Source organism: Peromyscus eremicus, unplaced genomic scaffold (genome assembly GCF_949786415.1).
Source record: "Peromyscus eremicus unplaced genomic scaffold, PerEre_H2_v1 PerEre#2#chr22_unloc_1, whole genome shotgun sequence".
In the NCBI taxonomy this organism is placed as follows: domain Eukaryota; kingdom Metazoa; phylum Chordata; class Mammalia; order Rodentia; family Cricetidae; genus Peromyscus; species Peromyscus eremicus.
Window position 1 is genome coordinate 10,710,703 of NW_026734286.1, and position 9,710 is coordinate 10,720,412.

Genomic DNA, 9,710 nt, shown 5'->3' on the forward strand with positions numbered 1-9,710 from the left:
AAAAACGATTCAGTTGCCGAGCGGTGGAGGCCTTTAGTTCCAGCACTCAGGAGGCAGAGGCAGGCGGATCTCTGAGTTCAAGGCCAGCCTGGGCTACAGAGTGAGTTCCAGGACAGCCAGGGCTACACAGAGAAACCCTGTCTCAGAAAAAGAAAAAGAAAAACAAAAAAAGTTCAGCCGGGCGGTGGTGGTGCACGCATTTAATCCCAGCACTCGGGAGGCAGAGCCAGGCGGATCTCTGTGAGTTCGAGGCCAGCCTGGGCTACCAAGTGAGTTCCAGGAAAGGCGCAAAGCTACACAGAGAAACCCTGTCTCGAAAAAAAAAAAAAAAAAAAGTTCAGTGAGTAAATAAATCACTTGTGAGAGTGTGCAGAGGGGAGGGGGCCCCAGCATCCATGTGGAGACAACAGAGTATGTCTAGAGTGCCCATACTTAAAGGCTCTACAGGAGGCACAACCCCAGAAGCTTGCCAATCAGCCAGGCTGACACACTCAAGATCAAAAGACAAAGAGAACAACACCCAAGGTCGCTCTCTGATGTCCACATGTGAACCCCGCCTTCCTGTCTCTCCTCACCCCACCCCCCCTCTCTCATACACACACACACACACACACACACACACACACACACACACACACGTGCACATACCTGCACTGATCAGTATATGGATAAATGTCACAAGGAAGACCAAAGGAACACTTGGTGCTGTCAGTGAGATGAACTGATGAACTGACATTTCAGGAAGTGTGACAAGCAGTCCTGACTGGTGACGTGGTGCTCACAGAGGCCCCCCCCCCAAGGAAGAGGCTCCTCTGGGAAAGTGCTCCAAAGATGGGGCTATGCAGCCAGAGTGGAAAGAGGGAAGAGCTGGTGCACTCAGGGCACCAGCGGGCGAGCGGAGGCTGGGGTCTGGCATGAGAATTGAAACCCAAGGTGGTCGCCACTGCAAGACAGCGTGTCGACCCAGCACCATGCCCGCCTCCAGGCTGTGGGCAGTGGCAGTCATGGGAGGTGGTAGAGAGGAGCGTAATCCATCTGAAGTCACCAGAGGGGAGCTGGGGTCCTGGTGGTAATGGGGATGACAGGAGGGAGGGGGTGTCCAAAGGGTGTAGGAGGGAAAGGTAGATGGGGGAGAAGACGACCTCCATTGTACAGAGTGGAGGCCTGCCTCCTGACAGGACAGAGCGGCTGCTGGGGTGAAGGAGCCAGTGGGAAGGAGATGCGGGGAGACTGGCAGTAGCTACCCAGCTCTGTCTCTGAGGTACCCCCTATTAAGCAGGTATCTGGGGCTTGGAGAGTGGCTCAATGGTTAAGAGCATTGACCTGGGTTTGATTCCTGCACCCACATGGTGGCTCAGTGCCATCTGTGACTCCAGCTCCGGGGACCTGATGCCCTCTTCTGGCCCCTGCAGGTACTGCACACACGTGGTACACAGACATATATACAGGAAAACACCACACACATAAAATAAATTTTAATTTATTTTTGGTTTTTTGAGACAGAATTTCTCTGTGTAGCTTTGTACCTTTCCTGGAACTCACTCTGTAGACCAGGCTGGCCTTGAACTCACAGAGATCCGCCTGCCTCTGCCTCCCGAGTGCTGGGATTAAAGGTGTGCGCCACCACCCTGCTAAATTTTATTTTTTGAGCACTTACTGTGTATGCAGTCTTTAAATTCTGTTTCAGTGTTGGCAGTTGTGTGTGTGTGTGTGTGTGTGTGTGTGTGTGTGTATGGTCACATACATGCATGTGAAGGCCACAGGTTGGCAGTTGTGTGTGTGTGTGTGTGTGTGTGTGTGTGTGTGTGTGTGTGTATGGTCACATACATGCATGTGAAGGCCACAGGTTGGCAGTTGTGTGTGTGTGAGTGTGTGTGTGTGTGTGTGAATGGTCACATACATGCATGTGAAGGCCACAGGTTGGCAGTTGTGTGTGTGTGTGTGTGTGTGTGTGTGTGTGTATGGTCACATACATGCATGTGAAGGCCACAGGTTGGCAGTTGTGTGTGTGTGTGTGTGTGTATGGTCACATACATGCATGTGAAGGCCACAGGTTGGCAGTTGTGTGTGTGTGTGTGTGTGTATGGTCACATACATGCATGTGAAGGCCACAGGTTGGCAGTTGTGTGTGTGTGTGTGAGTGTGTGTGTGTGTGTATGGTCACATACATGCATGTGAAGGCCAGAGGCTGGCAGTTGTGTGTGTGTGTGTGTGTGTGTGTGTGTGTGTGTGTGTATGGTCACATACATGCATGTGAAGGCCAGAGGCTGGTAGTAGGTGTCTCACAACACCTCATTTTTTTGAGGCAGGGTCTCTCACTGAACCTGGAGCTCACAGATTAGCTAGGCTGCCTGCAGCAAGCTACAGGATCCTCCTGTCTCTGCCTCCCCAGTGCTGGGACTGAGCACACATTCCACTGCACCCCGCATTTCACATGGGGTTCGGGGGTAAAACTCAGGTCCTTACGTTTTCAGGGTGAGCTTTGCACTGCCCGAGGCCTCTCTGTCACCCTCCCTCTGCTCTGGAGAAAGGACCTTTCTCACCCAAGTGTGATCTCAAACCTGCCATCTTCCTGTGTGTGTCTCCCAGGTGCTGAGAGGCACCACATCCAGCTAGCATATCTGGATTGTTTATCTTGCCTTTATTCTTACATCTTTATTTGTTTCTTTGGGGGAAAGGATTTCTCTGTGTATCCCTGACTGTCCTGGAAATCACTCTCCAGACCAGGCTGGCCTTGAACTCAGAGATCCACCTGCCTCTGCCTCCCGAGGGCTGGGATTAGAGACGTGCGCCACCTCTGCCTGGTCTTTCTGTTCGGTCCTGGCTGTCTTGGAACTCACACAGAACCACCTGCCCCTGTCTGCTGAGTGCTGGGAATCAAGGGGTGAGCCGCCATGCCTGACTTTTGTGAATTTATTTATTTTAAAAACTTTATGTATAGATGTTTTCCCTGTGTTTGTCTGTGTGCAATGCTCAAAGCGGCCAGAAGTGGGCGCCAGATCCCCCAAGACTAGCGTTACAGACAGCTGTGAGCGGCCACGTGCATGCTGGGAATCAAACCCAGGTCCTCTGGATAAGCCCGCCCCACACTGGACAGAAACGGGACACAGAATCCTCATAGCCTTGGTCCTGGTGTAGTCAACAAATCTCTCCTCTGTTTCCTCTGCAGAGACAGAAAAACGGCCGGCCACCCACACCGGCGGCACAGGCTCATTATATCATCTACTCAGGTGAAGCAGGGAAGATTTGAGTCTGAGGCCAGCCTGAGCTACAGAGGGAGTTTAAGTCTAGCCTGGGCAACTTATTGAGACCCTGTTTCAAAAAAAACTAAGAAGAGATAGTTAGGTGCCAGATAGTGGTCGCCAGGTTCACTGAGAGACTTTGCCTCAAAAACTAAGGTGTGAGGGGGCAGGAGGGAAGGCTAAGCCGTTAGGAGCAGTCTTCCAGGGGACTGAGACCTATTTCCCAACACCCACAGCAGGCAGCTCACAAAGGCCTATCACCCCATCTCCAGGGACCCAAAGCCTGTTCTGGCCCCCTCAGGCACCCTGACATACACACATACATAATAAATCTTTAAAAGTAAATAAATAAATCAGTGGAGAGGGGCCAGCAAGATGGCTCTGTGCGGAAAGGAGCTTGTAGCAATGTTGACATCCCGAGTTCAAGTCTTAGACTCCGCATGGTGGAGAGGAGGACTCACACAAATCGTCCTCTTGTTTCACTCTCACATGGGTGCCATTTCACGTGCCTGTGCATGCGCGCGTGCACACGCACACACACATTAAAGATAAATCTTTTTAGTTGGGTGGTGGTGGCGCACACCTTTAATCCCAGCACTCGGGAGGCAGAGGCAGGCAGATGAATCTCTGAGTTCGAGGCCAGCCTGGGCTACAGAGTGAGTTCCAGGACAGCCAGGGCTTCACAAAGAAACTATCTCCAGTAAATCTTTTTAAAAGAAAACAAGAATCTCAATCTTATAAAGACATTTCTAGGGTTGATGTCGCCCTCTCCCCTGGTGAGATGACAGGGAGGCTTGCTGGGTCAGGAAGAGACATCTCTATTCTTTTTTATTCAAGTACCAACACTTGTCTCATTGAAAGGAGTCCTAACAGCCTTGGTGTGCTTCTGGAATGTTCTGGAATATTCCGATGTCTGGGAGGCATGTGTGGCTTATCCAACTGGGCAGTTTCCTGGCATGCAGTGGGTGGAGACCAGCAATAATATTTATCACCTGACGGGCCCGGGCCCAGACCCAACACAGTGTTCACAGGGCGGGAATGGTGCCCTGCAGGAGTTGTGAGGAAGGGAACTGTAAAAAGGAAATGAAGCTCTTGGAATGGAGGGCCAGTGGCTCCTTCAGAGTCTTTCAGCTTGCATTCCTCAGGGGAGATCAGTCTCAAACTTGCCATGCTCCTGCCTCAGCCTTCAGAGTGCTAAGGTTACAGATATGCATCACCATGCCTGGCTCGAAAAAACAATTCCTTTTCCATCTTAAGTTCAATTCTTGGGGTCCTGTGAGTTAAGCCAGCGACAGACAGGGAAACACATACTTTGTTTCTTTTGTGAATTTTTGTTAGACAGCAAATCCAGAGTCCATGTCTGACAAAGACTCTACCTCTGAGCCACATGCCCAAGTCTTCATTTACATCTTCACGTTAGTGTTTTTAAAATCATTGGTTTTTACTCCTTAATTTCACGTGCTTGGACCTTTGCCCTGTATTATGTCTGTGAACAACATCCATGGCTGGTGCCGAGGCGTCCAGGGAAGATGTGGGGTCCCCTGGGACTGGAGTTACAGACGATGCTGGGAAGTGATCCAGGTCCTGTGGCACAGCAGCTGTGCACTAACCACCGGGGCGTCGGACCAGCCTCTCTTCATTATCATTACTTTTTAGACAGAGTCTAATGTAGCCCAGGCTGGCCTCAAGTTCGCTCTGCAGCTGAGGTTTACTTTTACCTGATTCTTCTGCCTCCAACTTGTGAGTACTGAGATGCCAGGGGTCCCCCGCATGCCTGGTTTATTTGATGCTGGAGACGGGATGGTATTCCATCTATGTTCGGCTAAGGCTTCCTCTCTGAACACTGCGACGGAGCCGCCTGAACTCTAACAGTGGAGTTCTTAACTTTAAATTTGCACACGGGGGCAAAGCAGAAGGAGGAACTGTCAAAGGGATGACTGAAACGGAGCGTTGAGATTCCGTATTAGTTGGTCACAGGGCTGGAGACAGAGGCTGCTGGTGGGGAGAGAATCATCTACAGAATGAGTGCAGCCCGAGGCTGGGAGACTCGGAGCCCATGTTTGTGTGGGGCCTGGCTTGTCTCGGGATTCATGATTAGCCTGTTCATCACAGCACAGCTGACTGTCCCCAAGGCCCGCCTTCACCCACAGCAGCCGTGTCTGGAGTTCAAAGCCTCCAGGTCAAAATAATTCCCTAGCAAACCAACGTACTTGGGCTAGCACACTGTTCACTCTGACTGGGTTTGTGTGCTGGTTTTAATATATATTTTGAGATATGGTCTCACTCTGTAGACCAGGCTGGCCTAGAACTCACAGAGATCCACCTGCCTCTGCCTCTCAAGCGCTGGCATTAAAGGTGTGCGCCACCACCGCCCGGCTATAAAGTTTATTTATAAAAAAGCAAAAATAGATCGCGGTGGTGGTGGCACACACCTTTAACCCCAGCACTCGGGAGATAGAGGCAGGAGGATCTCTGTGAGTTCCAGGCCAGCCTGGTCTACAGAGCGAGATCCAGGACAGACTCCAAAACTACACAGAGAAACCCTGTCTCAAAAAAAAAAAAATAAAATAAAATAAAATAAACCAAACCAAAAACAGGAAAGCAGAAAGCATGGTGGTGTAGGGCGCCCTCTAGAGGCCAGGGCTAGGGCTGATTACAAGACAGACGAGAAGACACTACAATTTAACAAAAGCCCTTTAAGGAGGTTGTCACTGAAGCCTGATGTGTGGCCCGTCCTGAAATCCTGCCACCTGGAAGGAGAAAGTGATAGGATTGCTCAGAACCCAATGCCAGCCTGGGACACATAGACACTTGCCTCAAAAATGAGCAGGGGGATTACTGCAATGATAAATGGTGTAGCTAGGGATGGAGTGCTGCCTGGAACCCCCTAGTGAGGGGCTGGGGCGTGGTCAGGATGGAGCCCCGCCCAGAATCCCCAGAGAGGGTCTGGGGGCGTGGCTAGGGTGGAGCCCCGCCTAGAATCTCCAGCGAGGAGTTGGGGGCGTGGTCAGGGTGGAGCGCACCCTAAAAGAAGAAAGAGCAGCAAAAGCTCTTTAAAAGGAAGGCGAGGGCATGAAGGAATGTTCGGGGATCACGAGATCGGGTTGTTGTTGGAAGTCAGCTCTCACATCACGGAGACACTCCCCCAGGAGAGCTGGGCCACCCGCCCCATGCGTCCCCCATGCGTCCCCTGTGGTCCGCTGCGTCTGTGGTTTTCCCGTCAAACACTGTCTTCAGAAGGTGGCTTGTCCTAATGTCCCTCCTAGGTGTCCAGTGTCAGTGTGTTCTGTGATGACCTGAGTCCAGGTTTCCAGACGTGTCCTCCAGGGGTCGGGACTGACCCAGAGGAAGGGCCTAGACCTTCAGGACCATCCTGGGTCATCCATGGTCCAGGGATACCAGAGTCTAAGAACAAGGTAGGATGGGGAGAGACAGACAGACAGACAGGGGACACAGGGGCCGCTGACAATGGCCCAGGCCACCCCACTTGTACTTTAGCTCAGGAAGGCCCTTGTCTGACGCCTTCGCAGAATTTAGAATAAACTGCAGTGTTAGGAATATGTCTGTGGGCGTGCGGCAGACCTGAGTGGATAGGGCGCGCAGGAAGCCCTGGGCGCCAGCCCTAGCAAGGCGACTGTGCCACCTCAGCACCCAGGAGCTGGAGGCAGGAGCATCAGGAGTTCAAGGTCATCCCTAGCTCCACAGCCTGGGCTCTGTGAGAATGCCTTATTTATTTATTTACTTGGTTTTTCTGAGACAGGGTTTCTCTGTGTAGCCCTGGCTGTCCTGGATCTCGCTCTGTAGACCAGGCTGGCCTCGAACTCACAGAGATCCGCCTGCCTCCGCCTCCCGAGTGCTGGGATTATTCAAGGCATGTGCCACCACATGGGCAGAATGGACAAATGTGTCTAATGGTCTACGCAGTAGACCACTATGCATCAGGCCATTGAGCTCACAGTCCTTCCTTGTCATCTGCTAGCTGTCTGTGACACCCCTGAGCTAATGAACCGCCATCAGGCCGCCTTCATGGGAAGGGGCTCTTCACAAGCAAGTCCCTAAGGGCAGGTGTTCAAAGATGGCCACCTTGGAGAGTGGCCTCTGTTCCCAGCGTTTGGCTGCAAAGATCAGAACACCGGCCAGACTTGCCCAGAACAGTAAAGACATTAGCTGTCGGGACAGGAGGCCCCAAGTGGTCACAGCCTGCAGGCAAGGTGTGATCCAGGTTGCTCAGACCTGTTCAGATGGGTTACCCTGGGGCTGGGATTTCTTCTTATCTGGGTAGGGGTGGGGGTGAAGGCAGGCGCCTGCCTACCCCCACCCCTCTGCAGAACCTGTTTCTGGATAAAATGTCGTGAGACTCAGGACTGAGCCTATCAGCTGGTGTGGATCCACTCATCTCCTTCCCCCTCCCCTCCCTTTCCTCCTCCTGCTTTTAAATGTTATTTATTTTTTAAATTTTAAGGCTGAGGCAGGTCTCTAAGCAGCCTACTTTACCTTTGGACCTGTGGTCCTCCTGCCTCAGCCTCCCCAGTGCTAGGATTGACAGGTGTTGCCCACCTTGCCCGGATGTGGAGGAATCTTTGGCAGACACTTCCAGGGGCCACCCCCGCGGCTGGTGGCTGGCCACGGCAAGTAGACAGACCTTCACGTCTGGAGCGGGGGATCTCGGCTCCCCCTGCTGAGAAACGGAGGCCAGATTGCATTCCCAGGCAGAGACAATGGGGGTGATCTGAACTGCTGAGTAGTCTTATAAATAGAAACCCGGAGCTGAGAAATCAGAGGGGTAAACCAGCCACAGCCACAAGTTCTTACCGCTGGGCAATCCTCGACCCCAGGGAGTGAGCTCCTGCTTTCTCAGACTGAAAACCAAATGCGTGTCGCTGAACTGCCTAAAAAGCCTCCAGTCCTGGTCCTCAGGCCTTCCGTGCCTTTCTGCTTCCCACCATCACGCCCTGGGATTAAAGGCGCGTGTGCTTCCCAAGCAAAGGCAGGAGACCTCAAGTGCTGGGATTAAAGGTGTGTGCCACCACTGCCTGGCTCTGTCTCCAGGCTGGCCTTGAACTCACAGAGATCCAGACTGGCTCTCTGCCTCCCGAGTGATAGGATTAGGGGTGTGTGCCACCACTGGCCTCTGTGTCTAATCTAGTGGCTGGCTGTTTCTGATCCCCAGATAAGTTTATTAGGGTGCACAGTATATTGGGGGACACAGTATATCACCACAGTGATCCACACAGGGACTGGCCAGGGTGCCCGTCTTCAAAGCCCATGCCAACGCCGTCCGCCTGAGCCTGCTGAGGAACTGCAGGGGCTCCTGCATGCACCAGCACGCCTTCCTCCGGGAAGCTGTACCTCAGCCCGCTCTTGGAGGCACCGTGCTCCACACTTGTGCCTGTGGGGGAATCGTCACTCTACGTCCCCACTGGCCCCCACAGGTCTGGGGGCAGCTAATGTACATCTATTGACGTTGGTTCTGGTCTCCTTCGTTTTATAGACAAGGTCTCTTTGATGTAGTCCTGACATCCGGTCCTGGAACCACAGAGGTCCCCCTGCCTCTGCCTCTCCAGTGCTGGGATTAAAGCGAGCCTCAGTCTCCCTTTCTAGGCTGTGAGGCCCACTCCATTGGGCAGGCAGGCAAACTGGCCCTGGGGTTTAGAGGTTGGGGTCTGGAGATGAGAACCGGAACATGGGAGCCGGACTTACAGTCTGGGGAGTGTTGCCCTCACAGGGGCCCAGGCTTCACAATCTGGGTCTGGGAGGCTCTGGGCCCGGGGGAGCAGGGCCCGGGTCCCTTACACTCCGTCCAGCTGCCCCGCCCCTTCCCATCTCCCAGGCCCCACTCTCCGCGTCACCACACCGGCTCCCCTGTCCCCCCTCCCCCTGCTCTTCTTCCTACCTCACCCCACCTCTTTCCCTCGTCTCCCTTTCTGGGATCGCAGTCAGTTTCTGGGCTCTGATCTCCCACAGCCTGGGCATGAGCTGGGTCGTCTCGGGGCTCAGGAGCCGGTGTGTGGGTGGGGTCGAGGCTCATCCTCAGCTCCCCTGCCCCAGCTTCCCCACCCACCTCTTCATCACCCCCCTTCCCTCCACCCCTTCCAGGGCAGACCCACTTCCCTGCGGCCCCGCCCACTTCCCTGCGGCCCCGCCCTCTTCCCTGCTGCCCCGCCCCTCGCCCGGCTTGCTCATACAAACCCCGCCCCTCCACCTCTTCCCCCCTCCTCCCTGCCTTCTTACCCTCTACCATTCCTCCCTCCTCCACCAGCCCTTCTGTACCTGTCCATTACCCCCAGGCCCCTCCCCTTCCTCCCCTCCCCTCTGGACTCACCTCGTCCCTCCCTCTCTCCCTCCATTTCTCTTCTTCAGACCCCCTACCCTGCCTCTCACCTCTGCCCCTCCCCCTTCCCCCCACCCCCTTCCCCTTCCGCCTTTCATGCCTCTGCACGCCTCTCCTGCCTCCCCTTCCCACCCCTG